The sequence below is a fragment of the Natator depressus genome, chromosome 6 (genome assembly GCF_965152275.1).
Source record: "Natator depressus isolate rNatDep1 chromosome 6, rNatDep2.hap1, whole genome shotgun sequence".
Taxonomy (NCBI): domain Eukaryota; kingdom Metazoa; phylum Chordata; order Testudines; family Cheloniidae; genus Natator; species Natator depressus.
In genome coordinates, this window is record NC_134239.1 from 54,205,117 (window position 1) to 54,227,523 (window position 22,407).

Below are 22,407 nucleotides of genomic sequence, written 5' to 3' on the forward strand. Positions count from 1 at the left end.
ACTGTCTCAGACCAAAGGTCCATCCAGTCCAATATCCTCTCTACCGACAGGTTTCAGAGTAACAGCCGTGTTAGTGTGTATTCGCAAAAAGAAAAGGAGTACTTGTGGCACCTTAGAGACTAACCAATTTATTTGAGCATAAGCTTTCGTGAGCTACAGCTCACTTCATCAATGCCAGGTGCCCCAGAGGGAGTGAACCTAACAGGTAATGATCAAGTGATCTCTCTCCTGCCATCCATCTCCACCCTCTGACAAACAAACAAACGAGGCTAGGGACACCATTCCTTACCCATCCTGGCTAATAGCCATTAATTGACTTAATCTCCATGAATTTATCCACTTCTCTTTTAAACTCTGTTATAGTCCTAGCCTTCACAACCTCCTCAGGCAAGGAATTCCACAGGTTGACTGTGCGCTGAGTGAAGGAGAACTTCTTTTTATTTGTTTTAAACCTGCTACCCATTAGTTTCATTTGGTGGCCCCTAGTTCTTATATTATGGGAACAAGTAAATAACTTTTCCTTATTCACTTTCTCCACGCCACTCATGATTTTATATGCCTCTATCATATGCCCCTTAGTTTCCTCTTTTCCAAGCTGAAAAGTCCTAGCCTCTTTAATCTCTTCTCATATGGGACCCGTTCCAAACCCCTAATCATTTTAGTTGCCCTTTTCTGAACCTTTTCTAATGCCAGTATATCTTCTTTGAGATGAAGGGACCACATCTGTAGGCAGTATTCAAGATGTGGGTGTACCATGGATTTATATGAGGGCAATAAGATATTCTCCATCTTATTCTCTATCCCTTTTTTAATGATTCCTAACATCCCGTTTGCTTTTTTGACTGCCAGTGCACACTGCATGGACATCTTCAGAGAACTATCCACGATGACTCCAAGATCTTTCTCCTGATTAGCTGTAGCTACATTATCCCTCATCATATTGTATGTATAGTTGGGGTTATTTGTTCCAATGTGCATTACTTTACATTTATCCACTTTAAATTTCATTTGCCATTTTGCTGCCAGTTCTCAAGCCATGAAAAGATCTTCCCTCTTATCGCATGACAACTTAAATTATGTAAGAGCTTTTGGTGAGGGACCTTGTCAAAGGCTTTCTGGAAATCTAAGTACAGTCTGTCCACTGGATCCCCTTGTCCACATGTTTGTTGACCCCCTCAAAGAACTCTAATAAATTAGTAAGACATGATCTCCCTTTACAGAAACCATGTTGACTTTTGCGCCACAATTTATGTTCATCTATGTGTCGGGCAATTTTATTCTTTAGTATTGTTTCAGCTAATTTGCCCTGTACTGACATTAGACTTACCGGTCCATAATTGCCAGGATAACCTCTAGAGCCCTTCTTAAATATTGGCATTACATTAGCTATCTTCCAGTCATTGGGTACAGTAGCTGATTTAAAGGACAGGTTACAAACCATAGTTAACAGTTCCGCAATTTCACATTTGAGTTCTTTCAGAACTCTTGGGTGAATGCCATCTGGTCCCGGTGACTTGTTACTGTTAAGTTTCTCAATTAATTCCCAAACCACCTCTAGTGACACTTCAATCTGGGACAATTCCTCAGATTTGTCACCTACAAAAGATGGCTCAAGTTTGGGAATCTCACTAACATCCTCAGCCATGACTGAAGCAAAGAATTCCTTTAGTTTCTCTGCGATGACTTTATCATTTATCATACAAAAGTGCTCCTTTTGTATCTCGATCATCCAGGGGCCCCACTGGTTGTTTAGCAGCTGCTTCTGATGTACTTAAAAAACATTTTGTTATTACCTTTTGAGTTTTTGGCTAGCTGTTCTTCAAACAACTTTTTGGCTTTTCTTATTACATTTAATTTGGCAGTGTTTATGCTCCTTTCTATTTACCTCACTAGGATTTGACTTCCACTTTTTAAAAGATGCCTTTGTATCTCTGACTGCTTCTTTTACATGGTTGTTAAGCCCCGGTGGCTCTTTTTTAGTTCTTTTCCTGTGTTTTTAATTTGGGGTATACATTTAAGTTGAGCCTCTATTATGGTGTCTTTGAAAAGTGGCCATGCAGCTTGCAGTGATTTCACTCTATCACCGTACCTTTTAATTTCTGTTTAACTAACCTCTCATTTTTGCATAGCTCCCCTTTCTGAAATTAAATGCCACAGGGTTGGGCTGTTGAGGTGTTCTTCCCACCACAGGAATGTTAAATGTTATTATATTATGGTCATTATTTCCAAGCATTCCTGTTATAGTTACCTCTTGGACCAGATCCTGCACTCCACTCAGGACGAGATTGAAAGTTGCCTCTCCCTTTGTGGGTTCCTGTACCAGCTGCTCCAAGAAGCAGTCATTTAAAGTATCGAGAAATTTTGTCTCTGCATTTCGTCCTCAGGTGACATGTACCCAGTCAACACGGGGATAATTGAAATCCCCCACTATTATTGAGTTTTTAATTTTGATAACCTCTCTAATCTCCCTTAACATTTCATCATCACTATCACTGTCCTGGTCAGGTGGTCGATAATAGATCCCTCCTGTTCTATTCTTATTACAGCATGAGATTACTATCCATAGAAATTCTATGGACATGTGGATTCATTTAAGATTTTTATTTCATTTGATTCTACATTTTCTTTCACATATAGTGCCACTCCTCCCCCACCACACGACCTGTTCTGTCCTTCTGATATATTTTGTGCATATATTGTACAATATTGTATATATCTGTATCATGATCCAATGTTACTACTCCGTGGACCAGATCCTTAGGTGGTGTAAATAAACATAGTTTTATTGAAGCCATACCATGTACTGAGCCCTACCACAACCTACATTCCCAGAATATAGTTTCAGTGTATAGATTATACAGATTTTTCCCTTTCCCATAGCTTCACTAATCTGTTCCATAATGAGACCCAAATAGCAAAGAGAAGCTCATGTTAACATTATTGCAAGTTCCCCTTGTAATGTTTGAAGACTAAAGATATTAATAGCATTTCTTCTTTTTGTTTGCTTTCTCTTATCAGGACAATGATTTGTGCTTCAGCCCTGGATGAACCTGGTGAATTACTGACCTCCCAATCTATTATTTAGGCTTCCAAATGAGAAGCCCCCATATACCTGTACAATTCTGAACACGATTCTCCTGTAGGGTGGATTCCCTTAAAAAACACTGAGTTCCTGGAAAAACTGACATCCACTCCTATAATAAAGGTGGAATTTTAAGGCTCCAGGTCTGTACTCCAAAAGCAAAGGCTTATTACAATGAATACCAAGTAATGATCTCTTACATGAACTTTAAAATAAATAATATTTGGATAGTCCACCTCAGTTTGTCTCCTGACATGGGGCATCTGATCAGCATGGCTGGATCTACTGATTGTTCCAGGTGTAGTCTTAAAAAGAGAAGATGGGCCCTCTCTTTCAAGAGCCTGTGACTAGAATGGTCCCTCCCTTAAGATATATCCATCAGTGACAAGGTTATTTCTTTTTTAGTTAACATTCTGTGGGGGTTGTTTTTATATTGGGATAGGATGGATTAGTAGAAGATTGGTTCTAATAGGCTTTTTTCTATTAGTTTTGTTACTTCATTTGTCGATAAGGCTTTTGTGATCCTTTAAAATACAGAGTTTTTAATGTTGTTTTCTTTTTGTGACACACTTGGAGGCCTGTTACAGCACTTTAAACCAAATAATAAATCTGTCAAAATTAACTTCCTGGTAAATTCTAATTATGATTTTCTAATTATTGAGCCCAAAGTATAATCGTTAACATCTGTGAAGCAGTTTCCACTTACACCAGCACTGAATTTGGCCCTTGACTATAATAAAAACTAACCAAAAAAAAAGCAGTTAGGGCCTGAGCCAAGCTTTCTACTCACTTATTGGCTTTGCATCGGGTTGTTACTGCTCTTACTATTTGCAATCAAGTTACGGATTGCTGCAACACTGTATGGATATTCGCAAAAAGAAAAGGAGTACTTGTGGCACCTTAGAGACTAACCAATTTATTTGAGCATAAGCTTTCGTGAGCTACAGCTCACTTCATCGGATGCATACTGTGGAAAGTGTAGAAGATCTTATTATATACACACAAACCATGAAAAAATACCTCCTCCCACCCCACTCTCCTGCTGGTAATAGCTATTGCACTTTTTTTCATGCTTTGTGTGTATATAATAAGATCTTCTAGACTTTCCACAGTATGCATCCGATGAAGTGAGCTGTAGCTCACGAAAGCGTATGCTCAAATAAATTGGTTAGTCTCTAAGGTGCCACAAGTCCTCCTTTTCTTTTTGAGAATACAGACTAACACGGCTGCTACTCTGAAACCTGTATGGATATTGTTTCCTTATAATATATTTTTTGTAAATATAATCACGTATCTTAACCAGAAAGTGTTCTATCAACATAACACACATTTGATATATAAGTACTGTGCATGTATGAACTGATTATTCATGAACTGTCAATGAATAGCGCAGCATCTTGTTTTGAAGGCAAATCTGAACGGAGGAGGTTTAGAGCAGACCTGTGAGTACACTGAAACAGCAATATTAAGTATGTATGCCATTGTTACAACAGAAGAAGCCACATGAATTCTACTGTTTCCCATAATATATTTAGGCAAAACCTTTTGTCTATTCAATCTAGACCAACAAGAGAGCCAGCAAACTTGCTCCAACCCCTCAGACAGAGACCAACACCTACAAGATCTTCACCAAGCATTCTCAAAACAACGATACCCGCACGAGGAAATAAGGAAACAGATCAACAGAGCCAGACGTGTACCCAGAAGCCTCCTGCTGTGAGACAAGCCCAAGAAAGAAACCAACAGAACTCCACTGGCCATCACATACAGTCTCCTCAGCTAAAACCTCTCCAACGAATCATCAGTGATCTGCAACCCATCCTGGACAACGAACCGTCACTTTCACAGGACGTGGGAGGCAGACAACCCACCACAGAAACCCGGCAACCTGAAGCATATTCTCACCAGCAACGACAAACCGTACAATTGTAACTCTAACTCAGAACCAATCCATGCAGCAAACCTTGATGCCAACTCTGCCCACATATCTACACCAGCGACACCATCACAGACCTAACCAGATCAGCCACACCAACATCGGTTCATTCACCTGCACGTCCACCAATGTAACATACGCCATCATGTGCCATCAATGCCCCTCTGCTGTGTACCTCAGCCAAACTGGACAGTCCCTACATAAAAGGATAAATGGACACAAATCAGGTAGTAGGAATGGCAATATACAAAAACCTGTAGGAGAACACTTCAATCTCCCTGGACACACAATAGCAGATTTAAAGGTAGCCATCCTGCAGCAAAAAAACTTCAGGACCAGACTTCAAAGAGAAACTGCTGAGCTTCAGTTCATTTGCAAATTTGACACCATCAGCTCAGGATTAAACAAAGACTGTGAATGGCTAGCCAGCTACAAACTCAGTTTCTCCTCCTTTGGTGTTCCCACCTCAACTGCTAGAAGAGGGCTTCATCCTCCCTGATTGAACTAACCTCGTTATCCCTAGCCTGATTCTTGCTTGCATATTTATACCTGCCTCTGGAAATTTCCACTGCATGCATCTGACGAAGTGAGTATTCACCCACGAAAGCTTATGCTCCAATATGTCTGTTAGTCTATAAGGTGCCACAGGACTCTTTGCCACTTTTACAGATCCAGACTAACACAGCTACCCCTCTCATAGCAAACTTGATGATAACATTAATTTTAATATGTACATCCCTTTCCTCAGATAAGCATCTAACTAAATTAGGGTGAAATTCACCCCTTTGCAGAGAATAAGTACAAAGCCTATGCACAACTTATAGTTCATCTATGCCCTGAAATTAGAGTTTAATTGAAATATAAATTATGTATTGGCCTTGTGTTGGTCCTATGCACAAAGGTGAATTTCACCTTTTTCCATTTTGAAAGTCAGGTGGATAAGTCTTTTCAGTTAATTTGCCTGAATTTATTCCCCCACTCCCATCCATTATCCAATGTTCAACTGCAACATTTAGGGGTCTGCAGCAACAGGCAAGTCACAAGCACTTCAAGGAAGAAGTTTGGAAAACAGAAATGAGGGTTTTTCAGTACCCTGCCGATACTGCCATTGCGAACCTTGGCAATCAAGAATGGTCAATGCCAGAGTCTGAAATGGATTCAGTCCAGGGCTCCAGATCCCAAATCAGCTTGTCATTGACTCTTTGTTATTATATAAATCATTTACTGAAGCATGGCAAGTCAAAACAGAATATCATTTGTATGCACACGGAGGTCTGACTGATTTTGCCAAAAGTGACTGACGTGTAAGGGATATGAAGTACAGAAAGGGTCTGAAACAGACATTTTGGGCCTGATTTCCTATTGCTTTGCAACTTGCATCTTCATGTCCATTTATGCAAAGTGAGTGTAAAATACTGCCAAGTCAAAACAAGACCATTTAACACTTACTTAGCACAGATGTAAATGATAGTGCAAGCTGAAAGGTTGTAGATAATCCAGCCAATTGAATATGTCTTATACATAAAAGCAAAGGAAATCTGAAAATCATTTACTGATCTAGGTAAGCTTAGGAGGATACTTATTATGGTTATAAGAATACTTTCTGTATTCTCCCCCAGAACAGAATTTGATTTTATAGATCAATTTACACACTTAGGGTATATTTACACTGCATTCACAGTAGGGTGACCAGATGTCCCAATTTTATAGGGACAGTCCCAATTTTTGGATTTTTTTCTTATATAGGATCCTATTACCCTCCACCCCCGTCCTGATTTTTCACACTTGCTATCTGGTTACCCTAATTCACAGTGTGTGCTTTCAGATCATGTAGACTTACCTGACCTAGCTTTAATCCAGGGGATCGGCAACCTTTGGCACGTGGCCCGCTAGGAAAATCCTCTGGCGGGCCGGGATGGTTTGTTTACCTGCAGCGTCCTCAAGTTTGGCTGATCGCAGCTCCCACTGGCCACGGTTCACTGTTCCAGGCCAATGGGGGCTGCGGGAAGCGGCGGCCAGCACATCCCTCGGCCCACGCCGCTTCCCACAGCCCCCATTGGCCTGGAACAGTGAACCGCGGCCAATGGAAGCTGCGATCGGCTGAACCTGTGGACGCTGCAGGTAAACAAACCATCCCGGCCCGCCAGAGGATTTTCCTAGCGGGTCGCGTGCCAAAGGTTGCTGATCACTGCTTTAATCTATTTTGGGTACTGGAGCAGGGAAACCATGGTGGCACAGGTTTCAGTGCATGCTAGCCACCTGAGTATTTATCCAAGGTTCCAGGTGGACTTGTGCAGCCCATGCTGCTGGTACCAAGCTAAATAGAGAAAAGCTAACTCAGGTACAATGTACAATCACACCCTATGATTTCAGCGTACGCATACCCTCAGATTAGGCATAGAGTTTTGCTTGTAAAGCAGCTTACAGAATGTGCATTGGCCCTGGGGGTAACTTTTTAAGTGTTAGAAAATGTACCAGCCATACTAGTTATTACTTATATTTTTGTAACACACAAAGGTCCCTGCAGGATTGGAGCCCCACTGTGCTAGATGCTGTGAAAACACAGATGTTGACACAATCTGTGATTTCGAGAACAACTTTATTGCAAAATGGCCATTTTATTCCCAATAGTATATACTAGCATTTTCTAGAGTGTGGTCTCTCTCGTCGATGAAAATGTTATCGCATTAGAGGCAGCTTTGGGCAGTAAATAGGGTCAACTATTATTACTTGTAATGTGGTAGCACCTAGAGGTGCCAATCAAGATCAGGGCCCCATAATGTTAGATACTGTACACTAGAGATGGCCAGAAAAGTGGATTTTCCCTATGAACATTTTCATGGTAAAAATTCCCTTTTGAAATGTTCCCATTGGAAAATTTTGTTTTTTTTCATTAGACTTTTTGAAAATATGGGAAATATTTTTCTTCCTACTTTTTTGTACTTCCTGTTTTCCATCTAGCAAAAGTTGGGGGGGGGGAGGAGAAGAGTCAGAAGGTGTGAAAAAGCCCTCCATTACAAAGCAAAAAAATTCAGAATTTCTGATTTTTGTTTCAAAATGAAACAACATTCTCAGATGAAAAAATCAAAACGTTTTGTCTGAAAATTTTCAACCAGCACTAATGTCCACACATATAATAAAAGACAGCACCAAAATGCTTACACTATAAATTGACCAAACAGAAAGAAAAGGAAATATTACCTCCATTTTACAGATGGGGAACTTTAGTCATAGAAGGATTAAATGGCTTACTCAAGGTAATACATGAAGTCTATGACAGAGCTCGAAACTGAATGCAGATCTCTTGTATCCCAGTTCAGTATCGCAACCACAAGACCGACCTTCCTCCTCAAGCTAAGGGTACAGTTTCTTGATACTGTGAGTGTCTCAGGAGATATAAAGCCTTTGTCTTTTACAGCATTTGCTTAACTGGAGAACATTTTATAGGAACTAGTTTTGCAGATTAAATCAGTGACATTTCTTCTTATCATTTTAGACTTGTCAGATATACCCTCTTGCCTTAATTCCCTTACCACTGAGCCCACTGGAAATGGCATTATTATTGTTAGTTATTATTATTAGTTATTTGTATTGTGGTAGTGCCAATGGTCTCCATGTATGAAACAGGCTCTACTATGATAACTGCTGCACAAATGCCTAACAAAATATGATTTCCTTTTCTGAAAAGTTTAAAATCTAAGGTCTTATGTACATGGGAATGTTTTACCAACAGTGTTGCCAGTATACCCAATCATATGGACATTCTTATTCCAGTATAAGAATAGCTTTTTTCAGGTTAACTTAAATCCCTTCCTAAACAACATAAGCTAAACTGAAAAAAGGCATTTTTCTACTGATTAAGAGCATTCACATGGGGGGTTATATCAGTATAACTATATTGATTTAAATGCATACCTTAGCATATGCTGGTATAACTTTCCCATGTAGACAATCCCTAAGTATAACACAAGAGGCAACAGGTGAATTGAACAAACAGATGGCAGAGAGCAGAAGACAACAATAGTCAGTATGAAGAAAAGGAGTACTAGTGGCACCTTAGAGACTAACCAATTTATTTGAGCATAAGCTATCGTGAGCTACAGCTCACTTCATCGGATGCAACCGATGATGCATCCGATGAAGTGAGCTGTAGCTCATGAAAGCTTATGCTCAAATAAATTGGTTAGTCTCTAAGCTGCCACAAGTACTCCTTTTCTTTTTTGCGAATACAGACTAACACGGCTGCTACTTGGAAAAATGGTCAGTATGATACACAGTGGTCCCAGTGCACCGGGGGCCTGATCTAGCATCTCTGAGGTCAATGAAAGTTTTAACATTAACTTAAGTAGAAGCAGGAACCAGCCCAACCGCCTAACCATTGCCAAAATTTCTGAATGCTAAACAACTGACCCTTTCCACTGATGTTTCTGTGTGTTAGAATATGATTAATAATTTACCGAGAAAAAATGTTTGTTCTAGGCACTTGTTTAACTAGTAACAATTATTTTCTACCAAATGTGGCAGAGATCATATCTCTTGAGTTATTGTAAACTGAACTAGACACATTTTTGGTGAATATAGTGTTTGGAATACATTGTGTTGATGAGACAAACGTAAAGGCTATGTCTGATTTTTTTTGATCTTATGATTCCTCTGCAAGACTATGCATTAAAGCAGGTTCATTTTTGACATTCTCCACTTTTGCTTGTTGTGTGCAAGAAATTGGCAAGAACTCTGTGGACACATTAAAAAAAGCATCTTATAGACTTATTTCCATCCTTTGAAAGACTTGGAATAGTACTTGTTACTGAAATTCATCATCGTTTCCTGCTAACTAAAAACCTCAGGGGAGGGGGAAAAAGATGATAAACTTGGACTGTTTCTGACAGCTGACCTTTCAGGATTAAAAAAAGGATGATAATAACAATGCAAAATAAGTCTTGACTTGGTCAAAACATTATCCATCATATCAGCCAAGGTCCTGCCTAGAATGTCAGGGTTTAATGTTCTATGTTCCAGGGTTGAGGTTTTATAAGCTTGTTTTTTAATGTGTTGTGACAACGTTCCTCCTCTACCTTGGTGGGTCTTGCGCTTATTGGCAGATTTGCTCACCTTGGAGCTTCACAGCAGCCCTCAGTTTGGCCGTTTTCGTGAACCCACAGTCCAGGTCAACTCCTCCTGTGTCTGACCAGGAGTTGGCAGGTTTGGGCCCTCTACTCCAGGTTCCAGCCCAGGGCTCTGTGGAATGCAGCTGTCTAGAGTGCCTCCTGGAACAGCTGTGCGACAGCTACAACTCCCTGGGCTACTTCCCCATGGCCTCCTCCCAACCCTTTCTTTATCCTCACCATAGGACCTTCCTCCTGGTGTCTGATAATGCTTGTACACCTCAGTCCTCCAACAGTATGCGTTCTCACTCTCAGCTCCTAGCGCCTCTTGTTCCCAGCTCCTTACACGTGCACCACAAACTGAAGTGAGCTCCTTTTTAAACCCAGGTGCCCCGATTAGCCTGCCTTAATTGATTCTAGCAGCTTCTTGATTGGCTGCAGGTGTTCTAATCAGCCTGTCTGTCTTAATTGTGTCCAGAAGGTTCCTGATTGTTCTAGAACCTTCCCTGTTACCTTACCCAGGGAAAAGGGACCTACTTAAACTGGGGCTAATATATCTGTCTTCTATTACTCTCCTGTAGCCATCTGGCCCGACCCTGTCACAGTGTGTAAATAAATTTAGTTCCTGTGGGAGTGAGAAGCTGATTGTGCTAGCTTGAGTGAGGTGAAGTGTGAGTGGGTGCTGTGCAAGATTTACATCCTCTCATCCATATAACTATGCCAATGAACCTCCATCTTAGCCAGCAAACCCCTGCTCATCCTGTTCTGGGCCTCACATTGCTATACCTATGCTCCTCAATCATGAGGTACACCACCCTCTGCTATTCCAGTCCTGGGTTCCCGTTCAACTGTACCTGTGCACCTCAGTTCTAACTTGCAGTAGACCCTACAGTTCCAGTTTTTGTTCCCTACACAGCTTTGCTAGTGATGCCTAGTCTGGTATTCCAGCTCAGCTGTCCACTATATATTCCCCATCAGGGGTCAGAAAAAAAAAGTCATGGCAGTCTTCCAATCCACTCCCCAAAATAAACTCCACCCACATAAGACACCATAGTAGATTGCAGAGACATTTAATATATGGTCACATATATGTTCTTTCATTGTGTCTCAATATGCTCATAAGCTTTGCGGTGACCCTTCTTCTTGGCTTCCTGTCAATAAGGTTGATGTGCCCCACCGGACTTCTTGAGCTGTGGTCACTTGTGGGGACTCCAATGTACCACAGGGCTCTGTTAGGCAACTTGGGTCTGACTACTTCTTGACTGGGGAGCGGGGATAAATGGTGGCAAACTCCCAGTCCATTTACTCGTGATGCTAAAATATGCTGTCACTTGCAGTATATTGTGCAGCTCTTCATCATACAATAATACCTCTGCTTTCTTACATACATTAATAAGTAGTGACATGGCTAATTCTTTAAATGTCAACACTGTTTTCAATGAGTATCTGAATTAGCTTCCATTCAGATAAATGAGGCAGTTCACACCTTTCTGAGCTATTATTTCAAATTTTGCAAACACAGGTACATGTGTCTGCATCATTTACACTCAGTTCATGTTTTTGAGGCTCTCTCAACAACCATAACACTTAGAAAAAAGATTATTTTTCTTTAAACAGGAGCTGAATTTGTGGGGAATAAAAAGGAAGCATGAAAGAGATGCTAGGAAACCTTACCAGTGATTAGCAGCTGAATCTGAGTCCTCTCCGCCACCCACATATACAAATTTGTTTACCTCTCTTAGTTCTGACCAGTAATGTTTCCCGCTAGTACAATATTTGCTGTCTGAAAGGATTTGGTGCCTGTCTAAGCAAAACTGATCTGAACCTGAAATGCTGACTTCCATTAGTTTTTTTTCAAATGTCCAATGGGAACACTGAATTGAAAAATTTCATTTGAAATCAGCATTTCAAAAATGATTTTTTTTTCATGTTGAAATGTCAATTGAAAATTTTAAAAAAATCATTTTGACACATGGAATCATTTTACTTCTATGTGTTGAAATGGTTCAACTGAAAAAGTTTCAATTTGCTATTTTGACATTTCCCGTTTGAAATTTTTCTGATTTTGTTAATGAAATTGGTGAAATGTTGACTTTTCATTCTGATTTGGATCATAAAGCAATTCTGAAATGTCAAAATCTCGCACAAAAGACAAAAAATCCATTTCTGAACAGCTGTAGTTGTGGCCTGGAAGGACTGGGAGAAGATGGCGATGCAGCAGTAATGGAGAAATGAGAGGTCTGAAGATTTGGGATGAAAAATGTGGTGTTTACACTTTTACCGTCTGCACATGAATCAGGACATATTAGACAGACTCAGAGACATGACTGAACAGCAGCAGAATGGTTGGAGTGGATCTGGAAGTAACTGATAGAATGATTAAAGCCATGAACAGAGGCAAGATTGGGTGGGATAAGGTATACAAGGAGAATATAAGACAGTTCAAGGTCGTCAAATTCCTTGGGGACCCTAACAGAGCAGGAAAGAGAAAGAACAATTAAAGGAAATGCTTAGAGAGCTAAGTGAACAATCAGGAGTCATGGAATCCCAGGGAAGAGAGATTTTGAAATAAGGGAGAGTGAGCCAACAATTACTAAGACATCACATAAGTTGATAATGATGAAAACTGAGATGAGATCTTGAGACTTCACACAGGAGAGGTCACTGGTGCCCTTGATGAGGGCACTTTCAGTATTATAGAGTGGGTGGCAATCAGACTGAAATACATTGACATAGACTTTTGAACAGCCAGATCTGAAATAGCAGAAGGTGATGCAAGTTAGGAATGAAGTGCATCAGAGGTCAGGATAGAAGATGGGAGACTGGAATAACAAAAAGCAATGTAGACCAGAAATTAAGTACACCTGTTGCAGCTGCTGTGGAGGAATAATCAAGGCTGCAATTATATTGGAGTTGCAGATCAGGATTGTTTGGAATTTAGGCTTGGGGATTTAGACCTGGAAGAGTAGGGCTGCTATACATCAGCACTGAAGCACATGAGCACAGACCATCAAAAGAGTTAAACCTTCAACACAATTCACTTGAAACAATTTGAAGACATCATAAAAAATAGCACTGTAGTTTTTACCTTTTACATTTGTTTATTGTGTGATACTTTTCTGTGTCTCAATTTTTCATATATAAAGTGGGGATAAATAACATTGCTCTATATTTCAAGGGTGTTGTGAGGGTTAATACATTAATGTTTGTGTGATACTCAAATATTCCTATGAATGAGTACTTAGACAAACTTCTGGTGGAGCCCACAGAATTCAGTGTCTTTTTCCATTCTCTACATCTTACCCTCTCCTCCCCTGTTGCAGAACACCACTGTGAAATAAAGCAAATCAATCTTTTCAGAAACAAATGAATCCCTGACATGAGGCTTCACTGATTTTTTTTTTAAATATCCATAAAGCATATGAGTTGAAGTTTCTTACTAGTCACTGCTGTACTAAGCAAGGTAACATATCTCAGGGAGAGAGCTCTAGTGACCTGAGCTTCAAGTCATTCCCACTCCTCCATTTGCAATATAGCTGCCAGTGTTATGAATTCAGCCAGTAATGGGTGAAACATTAATTAAATTAAGGTGGCTGTTGGGGAAAGAAGGTTGTTTCATAATGATATCTAATAGGAATGAAACGCTCTTTCAATCTGTACCAATTAATGAAACGAGCTGGTGATGTCCTACTTAACATGATGCCTTCCAACCCCAGCTCCTTGTGACAGCTAGCCTTGTTCGCTGTTTTCGGAACACACTGAAAGATGTCCTTTTAAAGACTTGTGTTACATCTTTGGCAGCCTCACTGCAGTGCTTAAAGAGGGTTCCTGGAAAAGTAATTCTCAGAGGTGCAGACTTGCCAATTGAAAAGAAACACCTCTTTTCCAGCAATGGTGTAGATATATGCTCCCTTCCCTGACTGGCTGGGGAGCAAAGGGACTCAGAAGGCACTGAGCATTAGCCACAGGATGGGATTTTCACTTAGATTTAGAGTAAAAAAAAATATTTACGTAGTTGGGATGAGAACACCACAAAGTAGTTCAGGTGTTAACTCCAAATTTTGGCAAATCTGTCTTATTTTCTCTCCATTTCCAGTGCACCTTTTACAGTACTTGAGTGCCCGGGTCCTAACAAAATAACATAAACTAATATCCATTCTTTCTTGAACTCCTTCATGCCTTCTAGCTTTTGAATGACACATAAAATGGAGACTCTGGCTGGTGCAAGGGCCATGTCTCATTTCAGAAGTGTGGGGTGGTCAGATCTAGTACCATAGCACCGAAATTGAAATAGTGCCATAGAAGTGATGAGATTAACATTGTTTTGAAGCTTTCAAATACGCAACTATGCAGACATATTGGATAATCAGCAACTACTGTCAAGAAACCATCACTGCTAGACAGCAGCCATTATTCCATGATGCTCAGTACTAATTCTTTATGTTTTTTCCTATGAGAGCATTTTCTTCCTATCTAGAATGGGTTATATATTTTTCGTTTTGCAATCATCTTTACAGACAAATATCCATTGGCTGAGTAAGATAAAAGGTTCTTAGTTAAATAATTTCTTGTTTTGTCTTTCTTTTCCTCGCCTTCCTTTTCTTCTCTTACTGCATTTCAGAATCTTTAAATTTATAGATTTGCAAACTGAGCCTGCTGGTTAAACATGTGCAAATCTGCCATATTATCCTATATATTTGAACCTAATAAGACACAGATCCTAATTTCAAAGGGCCAGATTCTGATATTCCTACTAATATTTAATAACACCCAGTCCCAGTGGAAAACAATGGGACTATCTGTAGAGTATGGTGCTATACATCATGTCCTGAGGTATCTGGACATCTGACCCAAAATGATTAGGCTCATTTACTCTTCCATTGCTGACATGTGTTCTCTCTCACAATACTTTGCCCTTCATTAGTGCCTTTCAACTGAGAATGTAGAAGTACTTTCTAAACATTGGTTAATTAAACCTCAAAACAACCCTGTGTGGTATAAATGCACCACTTCTTAAGTGACTACCCCAGGTCACACAGCCTTTCAGTCCACTAATTCAACCACAGGTTTCAGAGTAACAGCCGTGTTAGTCTGTATTCGCAAAAAGAAAAGGAGTACTTGTGGCACCTTAGAGACTAACCAATTTATTTGAGCATAAGCTTTCGTGAGCTACAGCTCACTTCATCGGATGCATACTGTGGAAAGTACAGAAGATCTTTTTATACACACAAACCATGAAAAAATGGGTGTTTACCACTGCAAAAGGTTTTCTCTCGCCCCACCCCCACTCTCCTGCTGGTAATAGCTTATCTTTACCAGCAGGAGAGTGGGGTGGGGGGAGAGAAAACCTTTTGCAGTGGTAAACACCCATTTTTTCATGGTTTGTGTGTATAAAAAGATCTTCTGTACTTTCCACAGTATGCATCCGATGAAGTGAGCTGTAGCTCACGAAAGCTTATGCTCAAATAAATTGGTTAGTCTCTAAGGTGCCACAAGTACTCCTTTTCTTAATTCAACCACAGAAATCCTCACTCCCTGGAGCTGATTATACAGTACACAGTCTTTACAACAGTCATGAATGATATTGTGGCATTCAGAACCTTCATTGTGTTCAACATACTGTGAATGCCACAGTATCCTTAACTGGGCACAAGCAAAACTGCAGACATTTCAGTGGTGACTTCTGTATACTGAGCAAAATACAGCTTTAGCTCTCTGGCCATAGCAGATATGTCTTGCCGCATCACAAGTTCAGTGGAACATCACCCATCCTCTCCCATCCCCTCCCCAATGGACCCATAATTCTGCAGGACAGATCCTTGTATTCTGGGAATACTAGGACCCAGGCGGTGACTGACCTCACCCCTGCCTTGTGGGCTTGGGCATAAACTACAAAAAGGAGCCAGCCAGAGTCTCCAGCTGGTAGGGCAGAAGCAGCCAAAGCAGGGACTCTTGGCCTGTAAACAACATCCTGTAGTTTTGACCGGATTTCTCTGTCCCATACTGTTTGCCCCTCCTCCCTCACAGTCTCTTCAACTCAGCTTCATTCCACCCCTGCCCCATTACCCTCTTCTTCCCTGCCTTGTCTCCTTACCCACGTCCCTTCTTCTTTGTCATTCAGCTGATACATCTCTAACTAAACCTTGCTATCATCACTGGTTTTTTTCAGTCTGTTACCAGCCAGTTTGAAAATTGACAGCCATTTTGACTTTACAACTTGCTCCCATAGGAAAGATGGAGAAATGATCTGGAAAAAGGGGTAAACAGTGAGGTGGCAAAGTTTGCAGATGATACTAAACTGCTCAAGATAGTTAAGACCAAAGCAGACTGTGAAGAACTTCAAAAAGATCTCACAAAACTAAATGATCGGGCAACAAAATGACAAATGAAATTTAATGTGGATAAATGTAAAGTAATGCACATTGGAAAAAAAATTACCCCAACTATACATTCAATATGATGGGAGCTAATTTAGCTACAGCTAATCAGGAGAAAGATCTTGGAGTCATCATGGATAGTTCTCGAAAGACATCCAAGCAGTCTGCAGCGGCCATCAAAAAACAAACGGGATGTTAGGAATCATTAAAAAAGGGATCAAGAATAAGACAGAGAATATCTTATTGCCCTTATATAAATCCATGGTGCACCCACATTTTGAATACTGTGAACAGATGTGGTCCCCTCATCTCAAAAAAGATATACTGGCATTAGAAAAGATTCAGAGAAGGGCAACTAAATTGATTAGGGGTTTGGAACGGATCCCATATAAGGAGAGATTAAAGAGGCTAGGACTTTTCAGCTTGGAAAAGAGGAGACTAAGGGGGGGGTATGATAGAGGTATATAAAATAATGAGTGGTGTGAAAAAAGTGAATAAGTAAAAGTTATTTACTTGTTCCCATAATACAAGAACAAATGAAATTAATGGGTAGCAGGTTTAAAACAAAAAAAGGAATTTCCTCACTCAGCGCACAGTCAACCTGTCGAATTCCTTGCCTGAGGAGGTTGTGAAGGCTAAGACTATAAAAGGGTTTAAAAGAGAACTGGATAAATTCATGGAGGTTAAGTCCATTAATGGCTATTAGCCAGGATGGGTAAGAAATGGTGTTCCTAGCCTCTGTTTGTCAGAGGGTGGAGATGGATGGCAGGAGAGAGATCACTTGATCATTACCTGTTAGGTTCACTCCCTCTGGGGCACTGGCATTGGCCACTGTGGGTAGACAGGATACTGGGCTGGATGGACCTTTGGTCTGACCCAGTATGGCCATTCTTATGTTCATGGGCTTTCAGCTACAATAATGCATACCTTTATGCCTGGCCAAAAGTCTTAGACCATTGTGATATCAGAGGTAACTCAATCAATCGCCCACCTTAATCTGCTGCTAATTTGTATGCAACAATATCACTGGTTGTATGAGGGAAACTGCACAGATTGTGGATTACTTTACCCAGCTGCATAGTTCTCCAAAATCACCCACACAACAATATAACCAGCACACACAATAACCCCAAACATACACAGTCCCTCACTGCAGCACACACACCTCATTCACCACCCACAAAAACTCAACACAAATCTTCCAGGACTGTTGCTCTGTCTGTTTGATCAGGGTGAAGTGATAGAAACATCTACATACATGGCTGAGAGGTTTTTTGTTTAGACTGTCACCGAGTTTAATTGTTACTGGGCCCTGTGAGGACCAGCTGGAATGTTGGAGTCTAAAGTTTCTGTGGCAGTTGGAGTGTGGTCATTGATCAGAGCAAATGGATGTAACAGCCATGTGAGGTCACAAAGAGAGGGTTGTGGCTCCAGCCAAGGTCTGGCTCTGTGCACATGCTTGTGGGAACATGCACAAACGATGCTCACGACAACAAATTCCATGAAGACAAAAGCCCCCATTTTTGGCTTTTTTACACACAACAAAACAAATTACACCTGTGTGACAGTACAGGCTTTCCACTTCTAATGCAAACGATAAATAATACACCACAGCGACACAGATGACAGAATAGAGAATCAGAGGCTGGGTAATAAGTCCAGTATTGTACTGTATGTTATAGTCAATAAATCCAGATACTATTTTGTTCCATACTTTTGTTTTTTTAAGTTTACAGGACCAAGTTCTCTTCAGACTGTGGAGCCAGCTGAGCCAGTGGAACTCAGGGTCTGGGCCCTGAACAGCAAAAAATCCAGTTTGAGGGTGGATACACTGGTACAAATCACCCACAACCCCTACCATGTTGATGCTCCTTGTTGTGGCTGGCCAGCACAACCAAAATTAGATTTGGGCAAGGTCATCTGGTAGATGTGCTGGTTCAGCACCTTTCCCAGGCAGCCTTTGCTGCGAATGCAGTGCTGTTGTAGAACTAAGAGTGCACTGGGCTGGATTAAACTTTTGTGGGCCTGGCACCAAACATATTTGTGGGCCCCCTGGGGGTGGGGAGGGTCAGTCCCCGGAGCCAGCCAGGGGCTGGGGTAAGAGCACAGCGTGGGGAGGGGGGAAAGGGTTGGTCCCTGGAGTGAGGCAGCGGCTGGGAATAAGCACAGTGGGGTAGAGGGGTGGACGAGATCCCCCAGAGGCAGCGTGGAGCCAGTACCTTCCTCTCTCCACTGGAGCTGAGACCTTGGCAACCAGTTCTCTCTCTCTCCAGCTTGAGAAGCAGCTCCTCTAGGTGGCAGCAGCTGCTTTTCCCACGCTCCTGGCAGGGAGACTGATTGCAGTTACTCCTGCAACAGGACTTTTAGTGTCCGGACAGCACGGCTGACTAAACACTGCCAGCTCTGCTTTCCAACTGGACTTTTCCAACTGAAAAGCAGACACCTGGCAACAGGGGCACCAGAGCAGGGAGGATCAGGGGGCCATGGACCCACCACTTTTTTCCTTCCTTAAAGGCAAGGAACGGGGGAGAGAGGGGATGGAGAGGAGCAAGTAGCAGACGGGGCCTTGGAAGAAGGGGCATTACAGGGGTGGGAAGAGGTGGAACATGGGCGGAGCCTCAGGGGAAGAGGCTGAGCGGGGATGGATCCTTGGGACAGAGCATGGGCAGGGTCACAGGGAGGGGCAGAGCACAAGTGGGGCCTCGGGGAGAAGGGTGGAGCACAGGCGGGGCCACGGTCCAGGTGCCGGTAGCCCCCCCACACTTTTAGGGAGCTTCCAGTGCTCCTGCCTGGCACCCATAATGGGCCCTTTCTGAGTGTGACCCCGGCACAATGGCACCTTTGGCGCCACTGTAAACCTTAGGAGTGCCTAATATGCACATCTTGGATCTGGAAGACTGAATCAGGCCCTATGCATTTGAAAATTCAAACTTTAATGAAGAGTGTTACAGAAATTATTTTATAGCTTTCAAACTGCCATACCCAAAGTTTTGAATTTTCTCCCCAGTTCTAGTAAGTGCCTCTGTCTGATAATAATAGCTAATAAATAAAATAATTATTCTATATCTGGCCATTGCTGGGCAGATACTATATAAAATCTTTCTTGTACTCCTATTTCACCTCTGTTTTGTGCTCTCTGACTTCTTATAGTTTTTGCAATCTTAGTTAAATTCTGGGAGTTTTATTTACAATACTTCTGTGGCAACTCTCCCTAAGCCACATACATATAGATAAATAGATCTATATAATCTATATCTAGATATATCTGTAGATATATCTGGCTATAGATGGATAGATATAGATTGTAGGTGAAAAATGAAATATCTATATCTATCTCAATGATACCTGAAAACTGTGTTTCATGAAATAAAAGGCTTTGTTTCTTTACCTTCCAAATACCTATAGTTATTCTAGCATGAAAGAAACCCTTGTTTTAGAATTGCAGACCTTAAATATTATTGGCTTGGATTTGATCCATTTCTTATGCATTTATTTTCTTCACTATTATCTTTGATGTTCTCTCTCTTTCTGTGGAACTCTCATTTTGCTCTCATTCAGAGCTTTCAGATTTTAGGGGAAAAAAAACTAGAAAGAGATAGACTATGCCTCCCTCCTACCCCCCACCCCCCCCAAATACATGAGAAACAGAACTGATTATTTTTTGCTGGAAGGATAAAAATCAAGTTATTCACATTGATTAATTTAACATGTTTTATCACATTTTCTATTCCATTTGTCCCCATTTATTTTTTTGCAAATTATCTCTTCCCAAGAATAATTGTTTCTTATTATCTGTCCACAGGTTGAAAAGGATTGTTTATCTAGAGGTCTAACAGACACAGGGCCAGATCATCAGCTGGTGTAATTTGGCAGAGTTCAATTGAATTTAGTGGAGCTATCTTGATTTATACCAGTGGAGGATCTAGTCCACAGTTGGCTATCAGCCCCACCATATTGTATTTAACACTTCAGTTCTCCATTTAAATTTACAAACTTTTCAAATATATTTAGATATATGTACATTGCATATGTGTAATTACCACATATGTGACGGTAACATTCATGTGATAAATTGCAGAACCATGGGATAAATTACAGAGTTTACTTCCCCTGCACTTTATCCACTAATGCATTCTTATCAGAGCTGCTTCTAATATTACAAATGTCTAAAGCCAGTGTTTCTCAAACTTTTGTACTGGTGACCCCTTTTACATAGCAAGCCTCTGAGCGTGACCCCCTTTATAAATTAAAAACACCTTTTAATATATTTAACACCATTATAAATGCTGGAGGCAAAGCGGAGTTTGGGTGGAGGCTGACAGCTCGTGACCCCCCATCTAATAACCTCACAACCCCTGAGGGGTCCTGACCCCCAGTTTGAGAACACCTGATCTAAGCAATTTCAGCTACCAGACATTTATTTTTCTTTCCCCCCCAGAATATGGTATCCCCTTTCTCCACCACCCAATGACCATGGCTCAAAGTCTAGCATGGAGAATGTTCAGTGCTTTACAGTGACAGATCTAACATCTAAGAATCTGACATCTAATGACCTATCAAGAATAAAAATGGAAGCGTTATACCACACACACACACACACAGAATAGCTCTTTCCAAGGACAGCAGGATCACGCCCATACATACTTTGTAAGTCAGTGAAGTATATAGAGCACTTTTTGATTCAAGTGGATGAAAGGAGGCTATATAAATGGAAGATCATTATCATCAATTTGCCCTTTTGATCAAAGAACCCATGCAGAGGCTGTGTAGATATTTAAGATCCCCAAACTACAAATATATTCACATAAACACAAAAGCACCTTGAAAAGGTCATTCCTACCATAGCTTTCACTAGGTTTTGGTTTGTCCAGTTTAAATCCTAGGAATACAGCCACAACAAATGACAGTGCCTGATTACAAACCCTGTCATACAACCCTAGAAAGGAAAAATATTTCAGTTCTTTCTACGTGTAGGTCATGGTTTGTCCATGTTCTAGTCCTAATAGTAATCAGTCATTAAAGTATATGTCATCAAAATGGCTCATAAGGTGTATTTGTGTAATATTTATATTCCTCTTAATTTTTGCAAAACTGATAGTCAGTAGATTGGAGTATTATAATTATTCCGAATAAATGCAAACCAAACAATTTTCTATCACCATTGAAAGCACTTGAGCCAATTAATGGGAACATTTAATCACAGGAGAAAATTATACCATTTCATGTTCCAAAAGCAAACCAAGGAGAAAAATAAAAATAAAAGTCTGCATGGCATATCATAAAGTATTCAGCTGGTTAAGCTAAACATTTCAGGACTTTAAACTTTATATTGCTGAGTATCATGTTCAGGGCAGATAAAATCATAGGTACATATTTTTTTCCCTATTTATCTAATCACACTTGGAATAAACATCTGTAAAGTGCTTACCTCCCTCAGCTTTCAGCAATGAAAATTTAGGAAGCACAGCTACTCACAGAATCAAGCTCTTAGCTAGTATTTCATTGATTGGCCATTTCATCTTATTTCTCAATGTAGTTCAACAAATTCAGGCTATGTTGTAAAGATTTCTAAAGTGTATTTCTGTTTATGAAAAAAAGCCTGTATTGGTCCAAGTTCCTTGTTGTTGTTTTTTTAGCATCATCAAAAAACAACAAGAATAGGATATAATTATTCAGAACAGAAGGTTTTGCAGCAATTTTTATAAATATTTCAGACTTAAGGAGATCAGGGAGTAATATTTAAAATCTGCTTTAAAATAGGTTCAGACCAATTGATTTGATTCCTTTCCAGCACATTTCTAAAACTGCCATTCTCTTTTAGTCTTATGGGTACAATTAATCTGCCCTTCAGGGAACTGCATTGGTTAAAAAAAATACAGGTATTTTGGGTGGGATTTTTTTAGTACC

General features: G+C 40.6%; 1 long non-coding RNA gene across 1 annotated transcript in view; it reads right to left on the bottom strand.

The window, feature by feature from the left end:
- Positions 1–21,993, bottom strand: part of LOC141990048 (uncharacterized) — an 86,195-nt gene extending 64,202 nt beyond the window's left edge. Inside the window, exon 1 of the long non-coding RNA XR_012640062.1 lies at positions 21,929–21,993. This is a non-coding gene — a long non-coding RNA (uncharacterized LOC141990048). The remainder of the gene's footprint in view (positions 1–21,928) is intronic.
- Between the last annotated feature and the right edge of the window lie 414 nt (positions 21,994–22,407).